Here is an 18,863-nt window from a genome sequence, read left to right on the forward strand (position 1 = left end):
ATCGCTGCAAGAGATCTAAAATGCCTCCAAAAAGTCCAGAACTCAGCAATTCGACTTCTATACAACCTCAGCTACCATGACCCCATTACTCCAGCACCCTATGCAGCTCAAAAAGCGATGCATCTTCAAAGCCCTGGTCATGACACATAAGAGATTCTACAAAAAAAACCCCAGCCTACATAGCATCTAAGCTATGCCTATATACCCCTAACTGCCCCCTCCGCTCCAAAGCAGAACAAAGACTCAGCATTCCCGCAGGGAGATCCCTCCGAATGAGTATGGTGTACAAAAGATTTCCTACCTCAGCTATGGAACTGACTACCCACACAGATCAGGTCGCTAGACTCAATAATGACCTTCCGCAGAGCAGTAAAAACCTTCCTCTTCCACCAATCGGGCCATTAAAAACTGCCTCCTCAATATACTTCTCCTAATACTCTTTGCTATGACCAGTCTGGTCTCTAGAATAAGCTCTGTTATTGTCTACTGTAACCTATTTGTTGTCATGACTAGTCTGTTTTCAAATGATTATGAATGTCTACTTGTAACCCGTTCTGAGCTTCTGGGAGAATGGGATAAAAATCAAAATAAATGAATAAACAGAGGAAAAGTCTTGTAGACCCGAGGAAAAGTCTTGTAGACCCAAGGAAAACCAATGCTTATTCCTGAGCATAAACAGCAAAGAATCTATGTGCTTTATGGGATCCAGTCAAGTACTCGTGAGCTGGATTGGCCATTGCTGATCCAGTATGCTCTTATATGTTCATCCTTCCTTTCTTTGGGCTCTGGCATGTTCCTCTTTGCATTCAGCCTGAAGCCAGCATGGGATTCCAATGGGGGTTGCCAAAGCAGCCTCCCTTCTGCTTGAGTTACTTAATTCCTTATGGTGAAGTTTGCCTCCAGTACCAGGAGCGTAATCAACATTAAAGGATGGACTGGCAGCAAATACAAGGAAGTTGGAGTCAAATCAAAATGAAAATGTAAACATAAGCCTTGTTTGCAAGTTAAATTCACCTTCACATACTTTCACTGTTTGCATACTACTCGCACGCAGTAATTCTGTATTTACATTCCAGTGCAAGATATAATGAACAGACATATGTTTTACAGAACTGTTAGTTGATAAAAAAGACATATCACAGGCATGTCCATACATACACCACATGGTATTTTTGCTTTTGATACGCTGCTTTTATAACGTACACATTTTTGATATGACTTTCATCTCAGCTGTACATCAGAGATTTATTCATTTAATAAAATTAATTTTGTTAATCTAATTAGCTAGGGTACTTTCCAACAAATAACACCTTAATGCAGCCACGTGAAAGATTTCGAGCCAGACCCAGGGCTGAGACTGGGGAGAGAGGGTTGAGGGGTTAACAGCGCAGTTGCCCAGGTACATCAGGCAACACTCTTTTCCCTTAACTCCTTCCTTATTTCTTCTCTACAAATTTTATTCCCCCTTCTCTTAGGGTTACCATATGGCTCCAGAAAAAGGAGGACGGATTGAGACATCTGGGTTTTACTTCTACTGAAAGCAATGGAAGTAAGGAGGAGAGATTGAGACATATGTGTTTTACTTTCATTGAAAGCTATGGAAGTAACACCCAGATATCCCAATCCATCCTCCTTTTTCTGGAGCCATATGGTAACCCTACCTTCTCATCCAGACGTATCTTTCCCAAGCTCTTTGCCCTAAGTCTCTCTTTCTTTTTGTGCCTCTGTTCTCTGCCCTTCCCATCCTCCAAGGTAGAACAGGCCACAATGAGATTACCGGCATTTAATTCTCTCCCACTACACATCCTGACTAGAGGCCAACTGAAACTGGGGTTTTTTTCTGTGTTGACCAAACCCAAAACTGCCACTGAAACCAAAACTGTTTTAGCCAAAACCAAAACTGGAGCCAAAAGCCATCACTTTGGCCGGAACTAAAACCCAAAACTCAAGGTTGGTTGTGTGAATGAGGGCCATTGGGGACTGTCAGTATTTATAGCCACAAAGGTATAAGCAAAAAACAAAACTTGCCGCAAATAAAAATGAAACTCAAAAGAATCGGCAAAAATATGGGGAGAAGAGGATGCCTCTTCCCATATATTGAAAAAAGGGGGAAAAGGATGAATGAGTAAATGAAGAGTAGAATGCTACTCAATAATTCTATAAGTGTAAGGCCTATAAATAAGCAGCTTCAGAGACTTCAGTATCGGGGAACTGTATATAGTCAAATGCTCTTAACCAGTATCCCCCTGGCTGACAACTACGTAATGGCTATTGAAGCCCGAGTGAGTTCGCCCGATACAAATGTTGTCTCTAAATAATAAAGTGTGCTTCAAAAACTGAAATAATTCAATGATAGAAAAAGTGAAAAATTGTGTAACAGTTCATAACTCATTATCTCCCTCTTTCAACATATCCTCAAGTTCAGAGTGTGTACAATGAAAGAGTGCCAACATCGTATATAACAATAAATATCATGAAAAATCAGTAAAACAGCACAAGAAAAGTCCATCTTATCTGGATTCAAAAAGTAGGAACTGTCCGTGACTCCCAAAGGTAAGTCCCAACAGAGCTCTGTTTCGCTGTCTTCTTCAGGAGCCGAACTTCCTCCGAATGAAATCTTTCAAAAACATTTTAGTAGAGAATGACACGGTGACGGTTTACCCGCGGCCACCGCATTTAAGCCGCGGGTCACCGCCGAAAACGGGGAAGAAAACTAGCAGTCGCTGCGGTGACGGGGACAAGGCCATTCACCGACCGCGGAAACGGTGAACAGGTTTGTCCCCGCGGGCCAATGTACCCCCTTCTAGGAACCGCTATTTCACCGTGCTCCTCATTTGTCATTTCAACCCTTCCTGCCAATCGCAGCAGAAGGGTACCCAACCCCTCCTGCCGGTCCTCCCAATGGCCTCCCCTAAGATCGCCGGCAGGAGGGTACCCAACCCCTCCTGCTGGACCCCCCCCCCAACGAACCCTCCCACCCCGGAACCCCCTTAGTCTTACTTTTCAAGTTGGACCGGACAGCTCCTCGCTCGTCTGGCCAGCAGGCCTGCCTCCGTCCAAATGAGGCGGGCCCGCCCCTCCCCTCCCCTCCCCTGCCTCCCAATGGCCTCCCCTAAGATCGCCGGCAGGAGGGTACCCAACCCCTCCTGCTGGACCCCCCCCCCCAACGAACCCTCCCACCCCGGAACCCCCTTAGTCTTACTTTTCAAGTTGGACCGGACAGCTCCTCGCTCGTCTGGCCAGCAGGCCTGCCTCCGTCCAAATGAGGCGGGCCCGCCCCTCCCCTCCCCTGCCTAACCCACAGGATCCTAGGGCCTGATTGGCCCAAGCACCTAAGGCCCCTCCTATAGCGGGAGTGGCTTTAGGTGCCTAGACCAATCAGGCCCTAGGATCCTGTGGGTTGGGCAGGGTAGGGGCGGGCCCGCCTCATTTGGACGGAGGCAGGCCTGCTGGCCAGACGAGCGAGGAGCTGTCCGGTCCAACTTTGAAAGTAAGACTAAGGGGATTCCGGGGTGGGAGGGTTCGTTGGGGGGGGGTCCAGCAGGAGGGGTTGGGTACCCTCCTGCCGGCGATCTTAGGGGAGGCCATTGGGAGGCAGGGGAGGGGAGGGGAGGGGCGGGCCCGCCTCATTTGGACGGAGGCAGGCCTGCTGGCCAGACGAGCGAGGAGCTGTCCGGTCCAACTTGAAAAGTAAGACTAAGGGGGTTCCGGGGTGGGAGGGTTCGTTGGGGGGGGGGTCCAGCAGGAGGGGTTGGGTACCCTCCTGCCGGCGATCTTAGGGGAGGCCATTGGGAGGACCGGCAGGAGGGGTTGGGTACCCTTCTGCTGCGATTGTCGGGAGGGCCGTTGGGGGGGTCTACATGAGGGGTTGGGTGCCCTCCTGCCGTGATCGCTGGGGGGAGGGGAGACTTGCAGCCGTAGCAGCATTTAAAGTACATGTCGTGTTTGTTTTTGCATTGCTAGCCCCAGGGGTGGTGGAAGATTAGTGATTGAAAAACTGTATGAAAAATAACTATTTTAAATTTAGTGATCAAAATGTGTCAGTTTTGAGAATTTTTATTAATTAATTTTTTCTCTGCGTGTTTTGTTTTTGTATAGTTATTAACTAATATTTAACTAAGTTTTAAAGTTTTAAAGTTTTAAAGAATGTTTCCTTTATACGTAAATAAAGAAAAGTGAATGGGATTGCAGTGGCGGTGACGGGGCGGTGAATGGGGTGGCAGTGGCGGTGACGGGGCGGTGAAGAGGATGGTGAGACGGGGACGGGGCGGTGACGGGGTTGGTGAGACGGGGACGGGGCGGTGACGGGGATGGTGAGACGGGGACGGGGCGGTGACGGGGACCAATTTTTTCACCGTGTCATTCTCTACATTTTAGCACTCCGCTGTGAATCAATCTATTCAAAATGAAATGTGAGAGATAAATACTCAAAGAGGTTTTATTATCTCTGCAGCCCACACATTGGAAAGCATTTAATGGCCTGCATCCCTTTGCTAAACCCACAGAGGGACATAATCAAAACTGCCTCAGGCAGCACTTGGCCATCCTAATAGAAGGGACGTCCAAGTGTTGATAATCAAAACAAACTTTCTGGGCACTCAGCAGCACTTCAAAGCTTCTGTGCATCCAGAACTCAAAGGGGCGTGTTGGGAGGTGTGTTATGGGCGGCAAGTGGGCGGGCTTCCACCTGGACATCCTGAAGCAATAAGCAAAGCTTTTCCAGAACATCCTAGGCAGAACATACACGCTGGGACTTAGACTAAAGAAAAATAGGTCTAAGTACCCCATAGGTGACCAAACTGACAAGATAATCACTGGAGGGTTTAACGCATGACCCCCCCCCCTTCTTTACTCCCCCAGTGGTCATGACCTCCTCCCACTACCCAGAGATAGGGGGAAAAACCAGCACACTTCAATTGATCGCAGCAGAGGAATACCCATCAGCCAATTTCAGGGATTTCTGCCAACTTAGCTGATGGGGATTCCCCCTGCCAGGATCAGCTGAGTTGCGGAGCCCTACACCCCTCCCAACCCTCCCTGACATCCCCGGACCTTCCGCATCCCCCTATCCCCCAACATTTCTGGACCACCCCTGACATCCCCAGACCCTCCCCAACATCCCCCCACATCCCCCAACATTGTTGAAACCCCCTCCCACATGCCCAGACCCCTCTGTACCTACCAGTGACAGATCGGCAGGAGGAAGCCCACTCCCTCATACCTACAGGGTCGTGTGCTGCGAATGATGGGCCTTCCCCTTTCATCTTGGGATGAAGTGGGATGGGCCTAAGACCCTGATTTGCTCAAAATCTCATGGTGTCCAAGGGCCAGATCTCATAATAAGAGCTTCTAGATCTGGTCTTATAGCAGCAGGAGATAATTTTAGATTAAATTGAAAGCCTGGAAGAATACAAGATAGGAGGGAAATTAATTATGTGTGCTGTCATGATAGTGTTTTCTGCCTGGGAGGATAGGGAGGGCAGAGAATTGAAGCACAAAAGAAGGAGGTATTAATGGTACAGAACGAGAGAAGAATAAGCCAGGGTGAAAAATGGAGGCAGAGCATTTGGAGGAAGGAAGGGTGTGAGAAGGAAAAGTATTAGGAAGGAAGATCTTCTCTGGAAGTAGGTAAAAATTGGAATAGAACCTTTGAGAGGGAGGATTAAAAAGGGGGAAAGATTGTCTAGAAAGAACAGCTGCAAAGGGTGAAGAACATCCAGAGAAAGGAAGATGTAGAAGGAAAAATAGTGTCTTGGAGAATGGGAGCAAATCAAAAGGGTGTCTGGAAGGGGATGAGAATGGAGGGAGGGGTGAGAAAGGGGAAGATACCTGGAGGAGGGTGAGGAGGAAGAAGTGTCTGGAGAGGGGGAAGGAGAAGACAGGAAGTGTCTATAGAGAGGGGTGGAAATATGGCATGAAGGATTTGTAGGGGCTAGTCAAGAAATGAGGAGTGTAAAGGGGCAAGGACTTATTTTTGCCGTACACTGCCTTGAATGAATCCCTTTGAAAAGAAGTAAATGGATTCTACTAAAAAAATACCCCACTTTTACAAAGCCGCACTAGCGTTTTTAGCGCCGGCCGTGGTGGTAACAGCTTGGATGCTCATATGAATTCTATGCACGGCGGAACTGTTACCACGGTGGCGGCTTTGTAAAGAACTCTGGAATTCATTGCCAGATAATGTACTAAAATAAGCTTAGCAGGATTTGTAAAGGAAAATTCCATAAGCCATTATTATGATGGACTTCGGAAAATCCACTGATTTTCTGGGATAAGCAGTATAAAAAATTTTGACTTTTGGGATCTTGCTAGGTACTTGGATCTGGATTGGCCACTGTTGCAAAGAGGATACTGATTTTGGTGGGTCTTTGGTCTGTCCCAGTACAGCAATGCTTATGTTCTTATGTTCTTAATTAGAAAGATAAAAGGGACAATATTCAAAGTGATTTAAGGGAGCAGGAACCTCTTCTGCCCACTTAAATCACTTCCTGCAGTCAAATTGGTAATATTCAGCGGCATTTAACCGGAGAGAACCACTGAATATTCCCACAGATTATGAACTAAAACGTGGGTTGGACAGAGGCAGCACTCAGGAGGGGCCCCAAGTTATGTGGCTGTCGGCAATATTCAGTGCCAAAACCCGCATATGAACATAGCCTTACTGGGTCAGACCAATGGTCCATCAAGCCCAGTAGCCCGTTCTCACGATGGCCAATCCAGGTCACTAGTACTTGGCCAAAACCCAAGGAGTAGCAATATTCAATGCTACCAATACAGGGCAAGCAGTGGCTTCCCCCATGTTTAATGGGGCCTAATTTAGGACAGATCAAAAGCTGGCCTAAATTAAGCCGCTTAGCTATGAGGGTGCCAGCACTGAATATCAAGTCAAAACCCACATAACTTTAAAATACTCATAAAACAGCCACTGAATCCCTCTGACCATTCTCCCTTTTTCCTCTCTCCCTTCACCCAGCCCATGGCAAAAGTCCTACCCAGCTGTCCAGGTATCCATGATGGACTAGTGGGGTTGTGGAGGGCAGAAAAGCAGCCTCCTTGCTTCTGCCTCTTATGGTGCCTTCTTAAAATGGCTGTCATGACCTCCCGCAGCAGCTTTTGGTACTACAGGCTAGCTAGTGCAGACCAAATTCTGACAAGGATACCACCTGGTGACTAGATTTATATAGGAGCCCTGAAAAGAACAAAATGGCCTCTGGAAGGAAACTGCAGCCATGGTGAGAACAGACATGGTTAGCCGACCTAATGAGGCATGTTGACACCAACTGGTTGGACATAAGAAGTTCACTTCAACAAAACTTTTCCAGGCTGGTGGTGGTAGAATCTCATAATGGTCAGTGCACATATAGAACCTTTTTCCTCAGTATGTGGGATGTGGAAATGCAGCTGTAAATAGTGAATATAAAGAAAGAATTGTCAAAGCAACAATTCCGTTTGCAGTTATTGACGTCTGATGTTTAGTGCCTCATCTGATTTTATAATTCCTGTAGTAAAGCATGCTGGGATCTGTAGTCAATTCTTAACATTAAGTTTAGGACTGGAAATGTTTTCAAAGGGAAGTGAAAAAAATGGCATAATGATTGTGAGTGGTCCTCCTGATTGCTTGTCTTTTGTTCAGTCAGAGGAAACCATTGCTGTAATGAGTAAATCTTTGCTATAGGTGGGCTTAGCAAGGTTTGTTGGGGTTTTTTTTGTATTTTAAAGTCAAAGCAAAGACACAAATATTGTGAAAAATTATACAATCATATTGTTCTTAGGCATCAGAAGGAAAATAAATGCATTGTGTTCCACCAATCAAACTGCTTACCATCTAACTATGAGGCTGATGTTCAAAAATCATTAATAGGCGCATGAGTGTCATCGTAGACAATACAATGAAATTTTCCGCCCAATGTGCGGCGGCACCCAAAAAAGCAAATAGGATGCTAGAAATTATTTTAAAAAAAGGAAGTTTAACAAGACAAAGAATGTTATAATGCCCCTGTATCACTCCATGATGCGACCTCATCTGGAGCATTGCATTCAATTCTGTTCTCCTTATCTCAAGAAAGATATAGTGGCGCTAGAAAAAGTTCAAAGAAGAGCGACCAAGATGGTAAAGGGGATGGAACTCCTCTTGTATGAGGAAAGACTAAAATGGTTAGGGCTCTTCAGCTTGGAAAAGAGACGGCTGAGGGGAGATATGACTGAAGTCTACAAAATCCTAAGTGGAGTAGAACTCCGTCAAAAATTACAAAGACTAGGGGACACTCAATGAAATACTTTTAAAACGAATAGGGGGAAATTTTTTTTCACTCAGAGAATAGTTAACTCTGGAACACGTTGCCAGAGGATGTGGTAAGAGAGGATAGCGTAGCTGGTTTTAAGAAAGGTTTGGACAAGTTTCTAGAGGAAAAGTCCATAGTCTGTTATTGAGAAAGACATAGGGGAAGCCACTGCTTAACCTGTATTGGTAGCATGGAATATTGCTACTCCTTGGGTTTTGGCCAGGTACTAGTGACCTGGATTGGCCATCGTGAGAACGAGCTACTGGGCTTGATTGACCATTGGTCTGACCCAATAAGGTTATTCTTATGTTCTTCCAGCTGAATTTATCAAATGAGGAATAGTGATCAATGTTGAAAACAATTTGTATGCAAATGAAATGCACTGAAAATCTGTATGCAGTTCAGTAGGGAACATGTGCAGAACAATCTTACAGTGTCAATAAGAACATAAGAGTTGCCATACTGGGACAAACTGAAGGTCCATCAAGTCCAGCATTTTGCATCCAACAGTGGCCAACCCAAGTCCCAAGTACCTGGCATGACAGGCCAGAGGAATTGGGGGGGGGGAACAAACGAGTGCAGTAGATGTGCTCCATTACAGAGGAAAAAAGCAGATATATAATGAAATATAAAACAAGACAAAATAAAAATAGAAACATTACTATCTGTGGACGTCCATGGAGGAGGGTGAATAGTGAGTGCCATAGGGATCTGTACTGGAACTGGTGCTATTTAATATATTTATAAATGAACCAGAAATTGGAACAAGTGAGGTGATTAAATTTGCTGATGACACTAAACTGTTTAAAGTTGTTAAAACACATGTAGACTGTGAAAATCTGGAAGACTGGGCGTCCAAACGGCAGATGAAATTTAATGTGAACAAATGCAAATTGATGCACATTGGGAAGAATAACATAAATCATAGTTACTAGATGCTAGAGGTCCTCTTTAAGGGTCAGCACCCAAGAGGAAGATCTAGGTGTCGTCATAGACATTACTCTGGAATAGAGAATGACACGGGGAAAAAATCTGTCACCATCACTGCCCTGTCACCGGACCACCGTCCCTTCACCGCTCCTTCCCCGCCATCCCCTTCACCACCCCATCTTCGAACCTGCCATCCCCTTCACCGCCCCGTCCCCACAGCATCCACCCTTCCCTCTTGCCACCTCACCGCCCTTCAATGGCCTGAGAATATCCCTCTTTCCCCCTTACCTTCGCAGCATAAAGAAACTTAAGGGAGGGAAGGTGCGCGGCCCCTTCCCTCCCTCCCTACCTCTGGACAAATCTATCTCCCTCTCCCTTACCTTCGCAGCGCTTTAGAAAAGAAACTGATGCCGGCGAAGCCTCCCTGTGCTGCCCTGCAGTCGCATGTGTGTGGGCGGAAGCTTCTCCTCTGACAATTGTCATTTTATAAACACAAATAAAACAGAGCAAGGTTCAACAAAACCCATCTTCCCTCCCTTTCACAAATACCCCCTTCACTACTGTGAAAACTGAAAAAACCAAATTATTACATAATGCTACATAGAAAAATCAAGCTAACAGAACACTTTAGTCACACATGGCAAGAATAATGTTAGGGGAATGCAACAAGGCAACTGCCCCCTGGTCAGAGAGAGAGCCCTAAGCCAGCTGGAAGCTAAAGAAGCACAGCCTGGACTTTGGAGTCCCTAGTTATGTCTAATACCAGCTCTAGGAGGATACATATTTCAAACCTGAAATATTCTAATCACAAAATATAAAATTATTTTATTTTTTTTCTTTTTGTTGTCTGGAATTTTATTCTTCAAATCACAATGGTCTCAGGCTTTGGTTTTAGGTTCCTTATGTCTTCATCGTGGCATGGCTGGCTCCTGAAGGTAAAATAGGCTCAAGAGGAGCTGGGGAGAAGCTGCCGAGTCTGACATGGGCGCAATTTTTTTTACCACAGGAGTAAGACTTTTCACTGCTCCAATGGGGCAATAAAAGGTCTTGTCCCCATTCCCGTGGGGGTGGTGAAAGGTCTTGTCCCCATTCCTGCGGTAAACCAGTTGCAAATGTTTCCATTCCTGCGGATTTACTAAGGTGACCCAAGGTTTACCGCGGTAAACGGTCCCCATGTCATTCTCTACTCTGGAACCTTCTGCCCAATGCATGGCAGCAGCCAAAAAAAGCAAAAAAATATAATAGGAATTATTAGTAAAGGAATGGCAAATAAGACTAAGAATATTATGATGGCTCTATATCGTTCCATTGTGCGACCTCACCTTGAGTACTGAGTTCAATTCTGGTCACCTTATCTCAAAAAAGATAAAATTAGAAAAGGTTCAAAGAAGAGTGACCAAGATGAAAAAGGGGATGGAACTCCTCATATGAGGAAAGACTAAAGAGGTTGGGACTCTTCAGTTTGGAACAGAGACAGCTGAAGGGAGATATGACTGAAGTCTACAAAATCCTGAGTGGTGTAGAACAGGTACAAGTGAATCAATTTTTTACTCTGTCAAAAAATACAGACTAGGGGACGCTCGATGAAGTTACAGGGAAATACTTTTAAAACCAATAGGAGGAAATATTTTTTCAATCAAAGAATAGTTAAGCTCTGAAACTTATTGCCAGAGGATGTGGCAACAGCGATTAACGTAGATGGTTTTAAAAAAGGTTTGGACAGGTTCCTGGAGGAAAAATCCATAGTCTGCTATTGAGACAGACATGGGGGAAGCCACTGCTTGCCCTAGGAACGGTAGCAAGAAATGTTGCTACTATTTGGGTTCAAGCCAGGTACTTGTCACCTGGATTGGCCATTTTGGAAACAGGATACTGGGCTAGATAGTCCATTGGTCTGACCTAGTGTGACTAGGCTTTTGTTCATAAGAACATAAGAATTGCTGCTGCTGGGTCAGACCAGTGGTCGATCGTGCCCAGCAATCCGCTCACACGGCGGCCCTTAGGTCAAAGACCAGAGCCCTAACTGATACTAGCCTTACCTGCATACGTTCTGGCTCAGAAGGAACTTGTCTAACTTTGTCTTGAATCCCTGGAGGGTGTTTTCCCCTATAACAGCCTCCGGAAGAGCATTCCAGTTTTCTACCACTCCCTGGGTGAAGAAGAACTTCCTTACATTTGTTCGGAATCTATCCCCTTTTAACATTAGAGAGTGACCTCTCGTTCTCTCTACTTTGGAGAGGGTGAACAAGCTGTCTTTATCTTCTAAGTCTATTCCCTTCATTATCTTGAAAGTTTCGATCATGTCCCCTCTCAGTCTCCTCTTTTCAAGGGAAAAGAGGCCCAGTTTCTCCAATCTCTCACTGTACGGCAACTCCTCCAGCCCCTTAACCATTTTAGTCGCTCTTCTCTGGACCCTTTCGAGTAGCACTGTGTCCTTCTTCATGGACACAGTATTCCAGGTGAGGGCATACCATGGCCAGGTACAGCAGCATGATAACCTTCTCCAATCTGTTTGTGATCCCCTTCTTAATCATTCCTAGCATTCTGTTCGCCCTTTGTGCCGCCACCGCGCATTGCACGGACAGCTTCATTGACTTGTCTACAAGTACTCCCAAGTCTCTTTCGTGGGGGGATCTCTCCGAGTACCGCACCGGATATCCTGTATTTGTGTATAAGATTTTTGTTACCAACATGCATCACCTTACACTTATCCACGTTAAACCTCATTTGCCATGTCGCAGCCCATTTCTGAAGCATGTTTATGTCACGTTGCAGGTCCTCATAATCATCCTGTGTCTTCACTACTCTGAATAACTTTGTATCGTCTGCAAGTTTTATCACCTCACTCTTCATACCAATTTCCAGGATACTGATGTGGGAGTACAGGGGAGTACAAGATTTCTCATCCTCGCTTGGGCGAGTATTCCAGCGTATATGGGAACCCTTTTGGAACATGATGTCACAGGCAGTTCGTAGTCGCTTGCTGAACTGTTAATTTGCTGTTTTATTCTGTTACCTGGTTCCTAGTCCTTACCTGCATACTTATTTCTCTTTTCTTTTGGATATCTTTCTCCACAGTGGATTGAAGGAGGATTGGGGTGAGGGGTTTGGGGGGAGGAAGGGTGGGGGGAAGGGTGGTTTCCTAGTTGTAGAAAATTTGAGCTGGTTTGTTGTATTGCTGTGTTATCTGTTTGCCGCTCTTGTTGGGCTCAATAAATATACAGTGGTACCTTGGATTACGAGCATAATCCGTTCCAGGAGCATGCTCGTAATCCAAAATGCTCGTTTATCAAAGTGAGTTTCCCCATAGGAAATAATGGAAACTCACTTTGATAGGTTCCCACCCCCCCACCCCAAGGCCAGCAGCGCTGCTCCCCCTCCCCCCCCACGAGAACCAGCATTGCTCCCCTCGAAGGCCCCCCCGCAAACGGGCACCCTCCCCCCCCGCGATCCGCACCCCTCCCACCGCCATCGGGCACCCCCCCGCCGCCATTGGGCACCCCTCCCCCTGCCGCTATCGGGCACCCCCCCCCGCCGTGACCTGAGGTCCCCCCAACCCACTCGTACCCTCTTCTTACTTTGCTGTAGCCTCCGCAGCGGCACCGGCACCAGCATGTCCTGTGCTTGGTGCCAGTGCCTGAAGATCTGCTTCCTGTGCTGGGCCTTGAGAGTTCACGTTCGACGTGAGAGTTCACGTTCGACGTGAACTCTCAGGCCTTGAGCATGCGCATATGCTCAAGGCCCAGCACAGGAAGCAGATCTTCAGGCACCGGCACCACGCACAGGACATGCTGGTGCCGATGCCACTGCAGAGGCTACAGCAAAGTAAGAAGAGGGTTCAAGTGGGTTGGGGGGGACCTCAGGTCACGGCGGGGGGTGCCCGATGGCAGCGGGGGGGGGTGCCTGATGGTGGCGGGGAGGCTCCGATGGCGGCGGGGAGGTGCCGGATCGCGGGGGGGATGGTGCTGGTTCGCAGGGGAGGGCGCTCGCAAATCGAAGCGCGCTCGGTTTCCGAGGTGCCGATTTTGCGAATGTTTTGCTCGTCTTATAAAACATTCGCAAACTGGTGCACTCGTAAACCGAGGTACCACTGTATTTGAGAATAAATAAGTTGAAGAGCACGGGTCCAAGCACCAAACCCTGTGGCACTCCACTCGTGATGCTTTTTCAGTCCGAGTATTGTCCATTTACCCTCACTCTCTGTTTCCTATCCGCCAGCCAGATTTTAATCCACATGAGTACATCACCCTCGATTCCATGGCTCACAATTTCTCAAAGTAGTCGTTCATGCGGAAACTTGTCGAACACCTTCTGAAAATCCAGATATACAATGTCGACCGGTTCACCCTTGTCTATCTGCCTGTTTACTCCCTCGAAGAAGTGCAGCAAGTTCGTCAAGCAAGATCTTCCTTTGCTGAAGCCGTGCTGGCTGGTTCTCTTCAGATCATTTCCGTCAAGGTGATCAATGATGTGGTCCTTTATCAGCACCTCTACCATCTTTCCCGATACTGAAGTCAGACTCACCGGTCTGAGTTTCCCAGATTTCCCCTCAGATTTCCCTGTCTTGAAGATCCGTGCAACATTCACCACTTTCCAGTCTTCTGGAATCCATCCTGATTTGATCGACAGATTGTCTATTAGTTGAAGCAGTTCAGCTATAGCCCCTTTCATTTCCTTGATTACCCTCGGATGGATGCCATCCGGTCCCGGGGATTTATCATTTTTAAGCCTATCAAACTGCCTGCTTACCTCTTCTAGACTGACCGTCAACCCTGTCAGTTTCCCATCTTCGTTCCCTGCTGTCTTTTTTTTTTTTTTTTTAAATTGTTATATTTTGTGTATGGCAACTAGAACACTTTCTTTTTCCTTGTTTTGTAAGGTTAAACTACTGCCTGGGTGGAACACACACACATATGATATGTGCACATGAAAAGTGCAGATACTATTTTTAAAAATACAGACCACCGAGAATCTGCCCTTTTACATGAAACACTATCTCGGACCTTTCCGGAAATTTTTGAATGTTACAGGAAGGCGCTTCTTTTAGTGCATTGCATGGAAACACGGGTGCATCACACAGAATGTTCATTTTAATGTGTTTGTACCTAGTTTTCAGCCGCTGCGTTCACGAACAGTGAAAGCACTGCTGAAACCTTTTGAGCATTAGGCGCACAATAACACATGCAAAACCAGCTTAAACCGGTCAAAGCAAACATTACAAATCCAGTAAGCTTTGAGCATTGCCCCTTGAATGTTCTGTTTATATTATCCTAAGGAATAATAAGGTTTTGGAAGAGGTTAATAGCCACAAACAGCTCTCTGTCTACATAACCTATTGTCCTTTGCATGGTATGTAACCTAGTTCAAAGGTTTTGAAGAAAATCAGCCCATAATAATCCAAAGTGCAGCACCAACAACACACAGTGCAAATTATTATTAAAAGAGCTGTGCTCTGGTGGTCAATAGCAGGAAATTACATTTCGTTTATGTTAACATTAGCATCTGAGACATCTGCTCACAAAGCTCTAAAGTGCAGGATCAGCAAGCGAATGAAGCAGCTGATTTTGCCATGAGCTCCTGTTTTCTTGTCAATCTTGCTGAGTGACTTCACAAGGAGGCACTGTAGGTGAAGGGGAGACGTGATCTCTTTCCTGCTCTCTGCAGGATGAAGAAAGATCATTGCTCAGTATGCTCCAAAAGAAGGGACTCATGTTTGGAGAAGAAATTGCTTGTCCAATCACTGGTGCTGAGCCAGAAGGATCATTGCAATATTGTGCTCTGGTGGGGGGCATCCAAAATAATTTTTCAAAGTTAAGAACGCTGCAGTTCGCTTGATTTGTGGCTTAAGGAAGTATGATTATGTTGGCCCCTTTTACTGAGAATTGCATTGGTTGCCTGTGGAGGCCCGCGTTAAATTCAAGTTTGGGTGTTTTTGTTATAAAGTTCTCTTTGGTATGACTTCCACTTATCTTCTTGATTCATTCTCCATTGTTGGATCCAAACATCAGCAAAGTTCTCATGGCTTGTTCAGTTTTCTATCAACTAAAGGATGTCGGAATAAAAAAATTTCCTCACCGTTTGCTTGCCTACCAAGCGGCTCTCTGGGATAGGGAACTAAAACCTTTACTACTTTGTCCTGAGTCTTGCTATGATTTTAGAAAGCAATTGAAAACTTTTCTGTTTAGTATCTAACTAATCTGATCCTTTTATATGATATTTGAAATTTATGTAAACCGCATTGAACTTCTTGGTTATGCGTTATAGAAATGAATTATTAGATTAGATTCTTGCTTCTGTGCTTTGGAGCTCTGAAGATGTACCTCCACTGATAACCCCCTCCAACCCCAGCTATTTTTTGGCTGCTGATTTTCTATGTCTTTCAGGGCGTGCAGGTGTTGTTTTTGAGCCTCTGGCAACATTTGCAGGCATCTGGGGCAGGTGGCCATGAGGTGAGCCTCCCCCAGGCACCGAATACAAGCCTCATGGGCATCTGCAGAGCTCATCTTGCACTTGCATTTCTGGCACTTCTTAAAGGCTGGTTTAGATGTGTTTTCTTTCTGAGGGTCAGCCATCCTTTTTCCTTCTTTTCTTTTTGGATGGAGAGCGTTGGAAGGATCCAACCGTTATGCTGGGCGGATAAGGTAATCTGGAGCTGGAGAGGAACGTGCAGGGGTATATAGAGCCAGATGGAGAGGTCCCAAAAGCCTCTCTCTGAGCACTAGGAGAACAAATCTGCACTTTGGGGCTTGAGGGATGATGTCACCAGTGTCTGGCTGTCCTCTCATCTTACAGGTCCCACGGCGACGAGAGGGCATCCGCTATAACTCAGGGGGGGGGGGGGGAAGATTTCATGGAGACACCAGGAAATACTTCTTCACCAAAAGGGTAATTGATAGATGGAATGGTCTTCCACGTCAGGTAATCGAGGCCAGTACCACGCTCGACTTCAAGGGACGATGGGACAGACAGGTGGGGTCGCTCCAGAGGAATGCTTAAAAGATGGATTCTCGAGGGAGGGAGGGTTCTTGAGTGGGAAGACTTGTTGGGCCGCCGGCCCTTTTCTGCCGTCACACTCTATGTTTCTATGTTTCTATGACTCATCCTGCTTGTCCATAGAGAATGAAGATGTACCTCCACTGCCAACCGCACCCCCACTCTTCCATCCCCTCCACCCTCAGTTCTCCAGCACTACGCTGATCCAGTTACTGATTGGCAGAACCAAGAATGGCAGTTAGATGGTGCAGCATGGCAGAAGAAAGCCACCAACTAAGTTTCCAAGTTTATTCACAATTTGATATACTGGCCATCAACAAGTATCTGGTCGGTTTACAATGCTAAAATTTAAGTAAAAATGGGGTAATGAATGGACAGGACAAAGACAAGAACATAGACAAAATTGATACAAGAGGGACTGGGGAAGGGAAAGATTCAAAATTGCATTAAAGGGAGGTAAGGAGTGAAAGGGGAAAAATATGTAGGGAAGGGAAGTTGCTTGTTAAAAGCAGTTCTCATTAATCGTTAGAAGTAATTGGAGAAAGGATCTTATCTTGTATTTTGGTAAGAGTCTTGAAATAGAAAGGTTTAAGTTTGATTTTGAATTTGTCGAGGGAGTTTTCAAGGTGGAGGAGTGATGGTAGAGAGTTCCAGAGGGCAGGGGCTGTGGCGGAAAAGATGGTGTTTCGAGTATAAAAAAGTTCTTTGATTGGGAGAACTATTAGCAGATTCTGATCAGCGAATCTCAGGGCCTGAGACGATGCATACAGCATGAGATATTTGTCTAAGAAAGCTGAGGAGTGAGTGAGTTTAATTTTGAAAACGAGAAGGAGTATTTTATATGTTGTTCAGTGGGAAACTGGCAACCAACTCTGCTGTAAATGTTTTCTTATTCAAAAGAAATGTTATTCTGTAAAGTATGCGGCACTTTATAAACAGGATGCTGGGACGGAAGGAAAGGGGTTTCACCTCAAAGTTCCACTTTTACAATCGGTGATACTGAGGCTGAAAATGAATCTTGATTTCCAGAAACCCAGATAACAGTTGCACATACAGAACTTACAGTACTTACTGTTATGGAGCAGGAAACAAAGTCATTTGTGGAGCTTGGAAAGTCTGTTCTTCCAGACATTTCTCAAACCCCTGGCTAGCACAAAAGCTTACACCCAAACAGCTCAGCTACTTCCATCGTCATCTATCACTGTATACTCCCAAACACTATGGGACACTGTGAAATAGAGTGACCTACTTTTTCCACCAGTAGTCGGTGGCACAGAAGGGAGAAGTGGTTGATTGTCCTTCCATTGTGGGCATGATTGTCAGAAGGCCTTGCTGAAACTATACATCTCAGTCTCTGATCAGGAAGACTCCAAAGGGCGGAGCTCTAGAGGTCGAGTCCAGGTCGGCAAGTCTGAGTATGGCTTTTCTTGGCCTCTCAGGGCTATGATATCATTGCACTACTCTGTTCGTGGCAGCCTTTGTTTTGGAAGGGAAAATAAACTAAACCATTGTAGCTTCATACAGTACTTTGAGATCAAACACAATCCACAATATTTTTTGGGGGGGAGGGGAGATGGGGAGAGTGGTTTCCTTCACTCTCAAACATCATAATAAAAGGCTAGACTCTGGCGTAACATACGGCAACACTAAGATCGATATTCAAAGTGATTTACCTGTTAAATTGTTTATGTGGGGCTGTCTGCTGGTAATCTGCGGCTCTTAACTGGTTAACCACAAAACTGAAACCAGCTATTTTGTGGGTGGTGCAGGGCGGAGTCAGCACTTGCATGGTTAAGTGTTGGTGTTCAGCACTTAGGGCAAGATTCTCAAAACTTTAACGTGGTCGTTAAGCAATTTTCTGGCGGTTGAGCCTGCACGCATTTTAGTGGCGGATTAGCAAAATGGATTATCTCTGTCTTTAGTGATGTTTCTAGTAGTCTCTGGCAATGGCATGCAAATGGGCTCTTTAACATTGAAATGAGCCCTCCAGTGGATTCTTAAAAATTGCATTTTCGAAGAGCGATGTTGGCTTTTGTCGACAAAAAGCATCGACTGGTCCAGGGGTGCCGTTACAGTGCCAGCACTTGTGTTTTGACTGTGGCTAATGAAAAAAAAAAAGTGTATCTATATATTTTTAGTGGAGGTAGTAAAATCACGCTTCTTTTGAGTTTTTAGGAGAGACAGGCATGTTTCATGCGTGCTTGTTACAAGCCGTTTCTTCTTGAGCACGTGTATGATACTCTTGTGTTATGTGTTTCTGTCTGTGGGTCTTGATTGAATTTTACATTAAAAACAAATTACAAGATTTACCTGAATTATAGTCGTTTGGAGAGAAAGGCATGTTTTATGCATGACTGAAAAAAATTGACGTTGCTTCTCCCCTCCTCTCCCTTCCATTCGTCCAATAGTGCAGCAGGAGAGTGTTTGTTTTTGTTTTTACGGTGTTTTTCTGCGCATGTAGGAAATCTTTGCTGCTGTCCGCAAATCTTATTTGCATGTGTGATTTTTTAAGAATGTCTCGGGTTTTTAGATTCAGTATCAAAACGGCTGCGGTAGCAGACCGTCCCTTTTTGTAACGTGGGTTTTTGAAAATCCTTCTCTTAATCACCTAACTAAACCAAGACAAATTGGACTGCATAAAACTCAATCCTATCTTTA

The sequence above is a fragment of the Geotrypetes seraphini genome, chromosome 11 (genome assembly GCF_902459505.1).
Source record: "Geotrypetes seraphini chromosome 11, aGeoSer1.1, whole genome shotgun sequence".
NCBI classification, from domain to species: domain Eukaryota; kingdom Metazoa; phylum Chordata; class Amphibia; order Gymnophiona; family Dermophiidae; genus Geotrypetes; species Geotrypetes seraphini.